Source organism: Diabrotica undecimpunctata, chromosome 5 (assembly GCF_040954645.1).
Source record: "Diabrotica undecimpunctata isolate CICGRU chromosome 5, icDiaUnde3, whole genome shotgun sequence".
Lineage (NCBI taxonomy): Eukaryota > Metazoa > Arthropoda > Insecta > Coleoptera > Chrysomelidae > Diabrotica > Diabrotica undecimpunctata.
The window spans coordinates 119038603-119048698 of record NC_092807.1 but is presented as its reverse complement, the minus strand read 5'-3'; positions in this window follow the sequence as shown (position 1 = coordinate 119048698).

Here is a 10096-nt window from a genome sequence, read left to right as displayed (position 1 = left end):
ATTATCTAATGTATCTAGTCATTTAAAAAAAAGTAATTATATGAGGCTGTGAAATTTATTTCTAATTAACGCAAATTAACAATAAAGCAACTCATTAACTTCCACTTAACTTGGAACATATTTAATAATATTTTAATCAAGTTTACAAAAGATTCTAAGATAAAAATTTAAACATATTTTTAACAATTTCTTTTGGCAAAAAAATTCTTTGTCTAGTGCCATTTCAGCCACGAGGGATATGTATGTTCCAATGATATAGTGGGACGGTATGTCTGTATGTCTGAAGATCAAAACGGTCACTCTCCGTAATAAAATGGTACCTATCTGGCCCCCACCCCTTCCCATCGCAGATCATAACGAATGAGGAGGCTTTGAACTTTCCCCAAAAATGTGTGTTCTGGACAGCTAGTTAACAACCTAAGTTGATGTCTCTCTATCTGAAATACCCAAATAGAATTCCATCGCAAAATATCAAACAGTGCAGACGTAAATATAAATTGTATTAAGTAGTATTTATACAATTAAGGTGCTTATTAAAAATGGTAAATAGTCAAAATGTTTTAGCAATAATTAAGCGTTTTAGTTGTAACAGACCGACAAACCCAAGTAATAAAAAACGTTGTTCAATATTTATCGCTAACCGTGTGCCTTTGCAAAGACGCGGTTGGTTGATATTTCTCAACATTATAACCACCGATTTAACCTTTAATTAAAGATTGTGAGGTGGCAATCCTGGTAAATCCAGCGAGTTTAAAAATTCAGGCGGATAGTTGACATTATCTTGGTTAGTAGCCGAATCCACTGATTTATATATCCTCAATTCGCCTGTAATTTGTTCTTGAATTTTGAAATTTTATTCATTTCCATTAATGTTTTTTGCAGCCAATATAGCCCGTTCGCTAAACTAATCATGCTTTCTGAATTTTTGAGCATCATCTGGAAACACATTTTAAATAAGTTCATCGTTTGATTGAGTTAACTGACAAAAACTTTGAGGAAAGTTAATACAACCAGTCAAGGTGTCTATAGGAAATTTGCCATTACCAATGTCAATCAGTTGGTTTAGAGAATATGTCTTCAGATTGGTCATTTTGCAACTCGACACACATATTCTGACTTAAGTGTAATACCTTGACATGTTTCTACAAATTGGAGGACTTTAAACATGCATTGAGTTCATCAGCTGGCATTGATCGTGGAATCACTGGCAATATTTGATGAAAATCTCCTTCTAATAAAATCATTGCACCACCAAATGGGTTATGATTGCTCCGTAGATCTTGTAAGGTTCTATTTAAAGCCTTCAAAGATTTTTTTATGTGCCATCGTGCATTCGTCTCAAACAATCAATTCACATTGCTGTAAAACCTTTGCCATTGCAGAGTTCTTCGAAATGTTGCAGGTTGGAGTTTAGTGGCTTTGCATGTTTAATGGCAATTTTAGTGCTAAATGGGCTGTTTGACTACCTTTAAGCAAAGTTGCTGCGATTCCCGACGAAGCGAGTGTAAGTGCAATTTTATTTTGTGAGCGAATTGTTGCTAATATCAATGAAATCAAAAAAGATTTTCCTGTACCACCAGGTGCATCTAAGAAGTAAATCCCTCCTGTTTTATTATTTGTTATTTTCATAAGTGTATCAAATAAATACTTCTGTTGTTCATTCAATAGTGGAAGATTTGTTTGAATTAGTTCGTTAAAAGTGTTGAGATCATACTGTTTTTCTCGGTGCAATTCTTGGATGGACGCCCCAAACGACGTCATTTGAAAGCATTTATTATATTGTTGTATATTTGACAAAAAGTAAATGGAATCTGGTCCTATTCCTGAAACCAATGAGTACAATGGCTCTTCTGGTGGATCCAATGGTATCAATTTCACTTTCCTATTTGCACAACACAATCCATGGGCTTCATTTTTGTATTTCAATGCCTAAAATGAGAGTTAACCAAGTTCATAGATCTAATAAAAACACATTGGTAGTTACTCAAGTCAATTGACAAATCGTAATTGCAATCGGCTCGATTCAAACTTGCGCGATTATTAGTTGAATCTCTCGCTTTGTGCAGCGACAATAAAGCGCAAATTGACTCTTCGATGTCAGGAACACACCTACATTATTTAGACAACAGTGAGAGCTTGTAATTTAATATAAACTTTATTGAATAGCAACAAAGTTCAAATTGACTCTACATTTAGTTAGAAAATATTTGTATGGAAAAAGAAAAGGGCTGTTTTAGGGTTTTCCCGGAAATTATTCGAATTTTTCTCGTCGTAAAAACCATCCTTAGACTTCAAGGAAGATGAAAAAAAAACGAATTGTTAATATTGGTTCATGCATTATTGAGTTATGCGCTTACCAACATATTTTGCGATTCATTTTTATATTATAGATAGTGAAATATGCACCATGTAAAAAGTTATGAGGACTAAAAGTTAGGCTAAATCTTTAATTTTGCGACTTAAAATATTTATTAACTTTTAAACTATAAACTTTTATACATAACATAATATATTTCTAGCCGTATTTTACGATAGGACTAGTTATAAATTAAAATAATAAAATTTGAAAATTTATCTAAAAAAAATGTTTATAAAAGTTGGTAGAATTTTCTGAGATAAGGGACCTACATATTCGTATTCAGGTAAAAATTTTACATAAGATCTAATGGATTTGAATTATCCACTATTATTTTCTATACAAACAGAAAGATATCCTGCTGCGGGACTATAAATTATGGTACATATTGGAGGGATACACAAATGTAAAGAAAAGAAATAAGCTTACCTGAAATACATGTCAAACAAAACACAAGAGGTATATCATAATTACAAGAAAATTGGAAACAAAACACTATGCACTTGCAATAAAAATAAAAAATGATTACTGGGAACGCTTTTCGAAAGAAAATAAACATGATTTTTAGAGTCTGCAAAAGGAAATGTAGGAGTTCAACAAACGGAGATAAAGCAATTAATAAAACCAAAACACATAGAAAAGAATACGTGGATTGACTACCTAAAAAAGCTCTTTGCAGAAGAAGAACAAACGATGCTAAAACTAGAAACACCAGAAATAACCACAAATGAAGAACTTAATATTAATTTACAGGAAGTTCGAAAAATGCTAATAAATCAGAGGATAAGTTTAGCAGATAAAAAACAGAGTTTTCGTAGTGGAAAATCGTGCACAGATGCCATATTCGTTATAAGGCAAATAACTGAAAAATTACTAGAGTATAATAGACCAGCATTTCTGTGTCTGATTGACCAAAGGAAACGTTTGATAAATTAAGACTTAAATATCGATGGCTTAATCTGCAAACGAGCTAACTCCACTTTTTTCGTAATATCGTTTTATTTGTGTATTGCTTTCTTTACCCAGCTATATATTAGTTCACAAACCGCTAACTCCTAATTTTTATCGTAAACCTTTCAAATAGCCTGCCCAAAAACAAGCTACCTCCATGCATAAGACCCCCACTACGGTAAAAGCGCCAACTCCGTGTTGCGCCAACCGTTAGAAAGTAGTTTAAACGTGGAATCGTGCCCATTCGGTTGTTATCAAATCAATCGCTTTATGATTATTATCTTTCGGAATGGTGTTCTGAAACAACGTATTGCCTGTATCGGTGGCACAATTTAATAACACTTTAGATACGGAAAACATATAATTATTTCATCCTTAAAAAGACGCCTAGCGAAAAATGCATGTCATATAATTTGCGTTTTATCTGAAGATGAATACAAGAAATACACAATAAGAAAAGAGCAGGCTCGTGCTGAAAAAGAAAAGCATAAAAACTGAAAAGGTTACATATTTTCAGTTGATGTTCAGGCTCAGCTACAGCACCAACATTTTTGTGCATTGGATTTAAAAACTAAGGAAGCATACTGCTTTTTATTGAATGAGACAGAAGGTGAAGTTTGCGCTGAAAAATTTGCTTCCGTTATTTCATACTTTCTTATAGATAAAGTTCTACCAAAAATCTTCGACACCAGAGACAAAAAAATTGTGATTTACAGCGACGGATGCGCAGCATAAAATCGAAACGTTACGGCCTCAAATGCTTTGATAAATGTGGCGATGACCAGAAACATCGTTATTGAACAGAAGTACCTTGAAGTAGGTCACACACAGATAGAGGTAGATTCTATGCATGCCTCCATCGAAAAAAAACCTTCGAAATAAAATTATTAATATACTTGTTGAATACATTGGTATTTGCCGAAGTGCTTGCAAAAATCCAAAACCATACTACGTCGAATATTTAGCACATTCATTTTTTAAGTCGTTTAATGATGTCAAATTTCTTAAATTAATTCGACCTGGAAAAAGGAAGGGGAATCTCAAGGTAAATTTTTTTTCTTCACCTTTGACAAGTAAGGTAGTAAACATTTTTAATTTTTTTTTTTAAGGTTAATGAAATCAGAGCCCTGAAATATACGTATTTTATAAAGTAAGTTTTGAAGAAGAATGGAAGTTACTTCCCCAATACGTGAAAAAATGACTAATCCAAAGAGTTTGCTTAGCTGCCGAATTTCCATTCTGATAGATTGCCATTAACCACCAGAAAGTTTCAGGATCTTCAAGGAGTTCCAGGACCTTCATCCCAACTGATTATCATTCCTACTACAATAATCTACCTCATAAATAAATATATTTTTTTAACAATCTAAGTTTTTTATACTGTACTATTTTATTTTTTTTTGATACTTTTGAATTTCAGTACTTTATATCAATTTGTTTTAAAAGATGTTAAAAAAAAATAGGCTAACTCCTTTTTTCTATTTCTTACTGAATATGTAAACAAGCTAACTCCTTTTATGGCGCAAAAAAAGTTTTAATTTTAAACGAAATTATTTTTGATTAATTATTATTAACACCAAGCATTAAAAGAAAGAATTAAGATTTAGTAATTAACCGTAAGTATAATTATTCATGAACTGAACGGTTTTATGTTCATACTGAAAAAATTGCCTAAATGGAGTTGGATTTTTTGCAGATTAAGCCATCGATATGTAATTCATCTTCTGTATAATATAGAAGTTCCGCTAAATATTATAAAAACTATCGATAACATCTACCAAAACAACAAAATGGAAGTCAGAATAGATAGACAACTTACAGAACCTATAGAAATGGGCAGCGGGATAAGACAAGGGGATTAATTGAAGCTCATGCTCAAAAAAGAGGAAAAAATGGGAAACAACGAAATAAAAATACTCTGTTACGCAGACGACGCTACATTGATAGCCCAAGACGAAGATAGTCTGGATTTAATATGACAATCTCATCTCAGAATACTAAAACAATAGTAGTCAGCAAAGAATCAACCAGATGTAACATAGAAATTGATGGCATCAGTATTGAACAAGTAATGGAAATAAAATATCGGGGAATTACAATGTCTAGCTATGAAGACCTGGACAAAGTAAGAAATCAAGTACAAAAAGCAAATACACTGGCAGGATGCCTTAATATCACTATATGGCGAAACAGTCATATTAACACTAAGATGAAGTCAAGAATTTATAAAGCCAGTGTATGACCAATCATGACATATGCCTCAGAAACAAGATCCGACACAGCCACAACGCAAAGACTACTGGAAAAAGTAGAGATGAAAGTACTGAGAGGAATTACAGGAAATACGCTGAGAGATCGAAAGATAAGTGAAAACATTAGAAGAAAATGTACGTAACGTAAAGCGAAAGAAGAAGAAGAAGATATTGGATAGATATTTGATATCGGTCTTATTATTGATTATTGATCTTTCTTTCTATGAATCAACTTCAATAAGCATTTTTGGTTGTAGTTCTGCTCCTTTTCCGAAATATGTACATTTTCAAAATTAAAAGAATGTGTATTTCCTATAGAATGCATAGCTAAGGATGTTATGTTTGATTTGTTGATTTCTACACTATGTTTGCTTGTAACAACCCGTCTATGCAGATATCGGTATGTTTCTCCAATATATGTTGAATTGCAGTCTTATCTATGCAATTTATTTCATAAATAACATCCCTCTGATGATCTGTATTAACATGGGGTTTAAATTTTAAAAAATATTTTCCGGATGTTTTTGATGATTTATGTCGAACAGTGATGTTATATTTTGCCCACATATTCAATATTGTGGTGCAAAGAATCCATTAATGTATTGTAAGGACATACAGTGTGATCTAGTATTAAGATATCTTTAACTTTTTTCAAATTTTCAAAATTATGCTAATGACTCATTAATAACCAGTTGCAGTAAACGACTTCCCAGAAAATTAGGTAAAAACTGCATTAATGGTCATATTTTAAATACATTAAAATAACATCAGGGTAGGTATAAATTTGTTACAATATTGCAGTTGAATTTATTCTTTGCCAGTGTTGACATTGTATGTTTGGTAGAAATATTTAAAAATGCCTAGACGTGTGTTAGATGTAGATAGTCTAATTTGTAATGTACATAAGTATTTTACGGATGAAGAAGAAAATGGCGGTCCTTTAAAATCGGTAATGTCTGTTCAACAACGCGTATGTGATGCTCTAGGAATTAGTGAAACCAAACTAAGAGGCGTATTACAAAATCGCAATAATGAAAACGAAAGATATTCCAAATAGAAAAAAAATTGAAATTCGTGATACCATTTATCGAATGCGAGCCAACAAGGAACATGTGACCTTAAATACAATTCTCTCGGAATTAAAAGATAGAAAATTTGACGAAATTGGCAGAACAAGTCTATGGCAAGTGATACATAATTTGGGTTTCAAATTTCAAAAGGAGGATAACAGAAAAGCCCTTTGTGAAAGAAGTTCTGTTGTGCATAAAAGAATTAACTTTCTAAGAAAATATTCTAAATTAAAAGAAGAAAGGCAAATTTTATATATTTAGACGAAACATGGATATTTTCTAGGGGTGCAACGAAGAGAATATGGCAAGATGATAACGTAAAGTCTATCAAACATACTGATGGCGAAGGGAAGCGACACATAATTTTACATGCAGGAGGGAAATCAGGTTTTATAGAAGGTGCCGATTTAATATTTGCATCTAAATTAAAATCAAGTGACTATCACGATAATATGAACACAGAAATGTTTGTAAAATGGTTACATGAAAAACTTCTCCCAGGTCTGTTAATAAAATTAAAGAATGGTTGACAACGGAACATATACCATTTACAAAACATATTTTTAAATCAGAATTATTACGCTTGGCAAATATCCCCGCAAAACCAAAAACCTTTGTTGTGGATCAGATTATTGAAAGTTACGGTCATCAAGTTTTACGTCTGCCACCGTATCATTGCCTGTTTAATCCCATCGAATATATATGGGGAATATCAAAACAATATTATGACAACCATATTGGGCCTAACGGTTATAGCGACGACGCAGTTCGGGAAACTTGGCGAAAGGCACTTTCAATTGTAACTCCAGAAGTATGGTGCAACTGTATATTCAAGTGCGAGAAACTAATAGAAGATTGGTGGACTCGTGAAAATAAAATAAACGAAATAAGTCCAATCATAATAACAATTAATGGTGATAACAGTGATGATGATGACGATTATGATATTTTTGATGATAATGACTGATTTTCATTTTTGTTGGCAAGTTAAATTTTTTTATTTTTTATTAGATATTCTCTCCATGGAACAAATATACATAGACCATATTTTCTGTGTGAAGTGTAATATAAAATTATTATTAGATTTATATTAGACACGTTAGACTCCATTAATGAAGTAATTATCCTTATTATACTGTCAATTATATAAAAGATTTTCCATTATTATTTTATTAAAAAAAGTTATGGGTTATTTTTCATTTCATTTGACCAGTTGATATTTCCCCAAAGAGCAGGTAATTAAAACTGGGTACTTACAATAAAATTTTTAATCCGAAACCCGCGTAAATATAGCAAACCGACTTTAGCTTAGTTCCTCTGTCTGTAAGACTAAATACAGCACTTATTCTAGGAGTATATCGATAAAATCTTCCGGACATAATATCTTTTGTAAACCACTTAAAAAAGTTTACAAATAATAACTGTAGAATATTTTTGTTTATTACATACAAATAGCTTACTATAACCAAGTTTTGTGAACAACTAATTTGTACTAAATATAAGATTAATTTTGAAATCAACAATAAAAAAACGTTTGTGAAATTGCATACCTACCTACCGATGTTTATTTTTTCATTCAACGACCTTAACTAAGCTAAATATTTTTTGAAGGTCTCCATTCTGAATTTTTATATTAAAGATTTTCCATTTGATTTTTGTTATGTCCAGCAAATCTCGAAGATATTCTCAATATCCCTTAAACAATTTAATATAAGAAATACGCCGTTTTGTTGAAAAATGTCTATTTTTTTCAATGGGACGACATCCTCTCAAAGGAAATTCTATTGTTCCCTCGGGCAGCATGGGGGCTGAAGTTAAAAGATGTCGGTTAATCCTTTTCAACTGTCGCAACTTCTAATATGGGGAAAATACATCACTTGAAAAGCCTGGAAGGCGTTTGTGGTTCCCATGGTAGACAATGTCACAAGAATTTTAGCTTTGATTATTTTGAAAGTGGATACTTCCGAAACATTAATATTCGCTACACTGAAAATAATTTATCTAAGGATGGTACAAATAAACAAATTGTATCAAAATAAATACTTCTTTAAAAAATGTCTAAATGCTTTTGAATGATTTTAAATTATTTCTATTCAGGATATGAAAATAAAAAATCAGTACCGCTCAGTTTAACTTTAGAAGTGGTTAAAAATTTTGGCACGAGAGAAGCCCTGTTGCCGTTTTTACATGATATCATATTTTGCAATTAATTTTAAAAAGGGTTTTAATAAAATTCAAAATAATAATAAGATAGAAAAAGTAAAGCAACTGGATTGGATGATAAGACTAACGATTAAGTACAAATCTAGACTGGCATTAAGTGGCAAGAATAACAATTGAACAAGAAGTGTCCGATAAGACACATACTAAATAGGAGTGACAGGAGTATTTTGCCCTACCTCTACCATTAAACTTGTATCTAATGAAATATATACGAAAGTCTTATTAATTATAGTAAATTTTATAATTGTTAACAATATTGGATAATATGTAGATACGACGACGATCTTAGTGTAGGGGCTAACTGCAGTTAAAATCTTTAAAATGTAATGTACAAAATTGTAATCTATGGGCCATGTATCATATAAACAACACTTATGGCGCTCATGTTTGATTAGAAAAGAGTCCGTAAATATATGTTCTTTGTATATTGTTATCAATATATTGTTGACCTTGAACCATCAGACAAGAACCAAGATATTTATAGAATTCAGAAATTATAACACTACAATATACAAACTGAACCGCCCTTCTTCTTCTTTAGATGCAAATCCACTAATGGATGTTAGCGATCACATTTTCCATTAATTCTCTATTTCTTGCAATATGTATCAGAGATTGTATGTCGTTAATCCCTGTCCATTGCCTTATGTTTCGGAGCCAGGACATTTTCTTGCGTCCCATTCCTCTCTTGCCTTCAATTTTACCCTCGATTATAAGTTGGAGAAACTGGTATTTTTCATTTCGCATGATGTGACCTAGATACGCCGTTTTACTTTTCTTGATGGTTTCGAAAAGTTGGCGTTCTTGGTTTATTCTTTTAAGGACATCTATATTTGTGATTTTCGCTGTCCATGGTATTTTTAGGATACGGCGATAGAGCCATATTTCGAAAGCTTCTAATCTGTTTATATCCCTCGTTTTGAGTGTCCAGCCCTCTACGCCATATAGCAGCACTGACCACACGTAGCACTTAGTAAACCTTAGTCTCAGTTGAAGATCGAACTCTGAACAAGTGTACTGAACCTAAACCGCCCATAAAAACAAAAATATGATTCAATGTATGAGATGCCAATGATATGGCCATTGCAATAGACCATATGTATGCGTGAAATGTGGAGGGCAGCACAGTAGTACAAAGCTGTAAAAAGAACAAAAACACACCAGCCACATTTACTTTATATGGAGGAGATCACCCAGCTAATTAAAAAGTATGCGAATATTATCGTAATTTTAATGTTAATAAA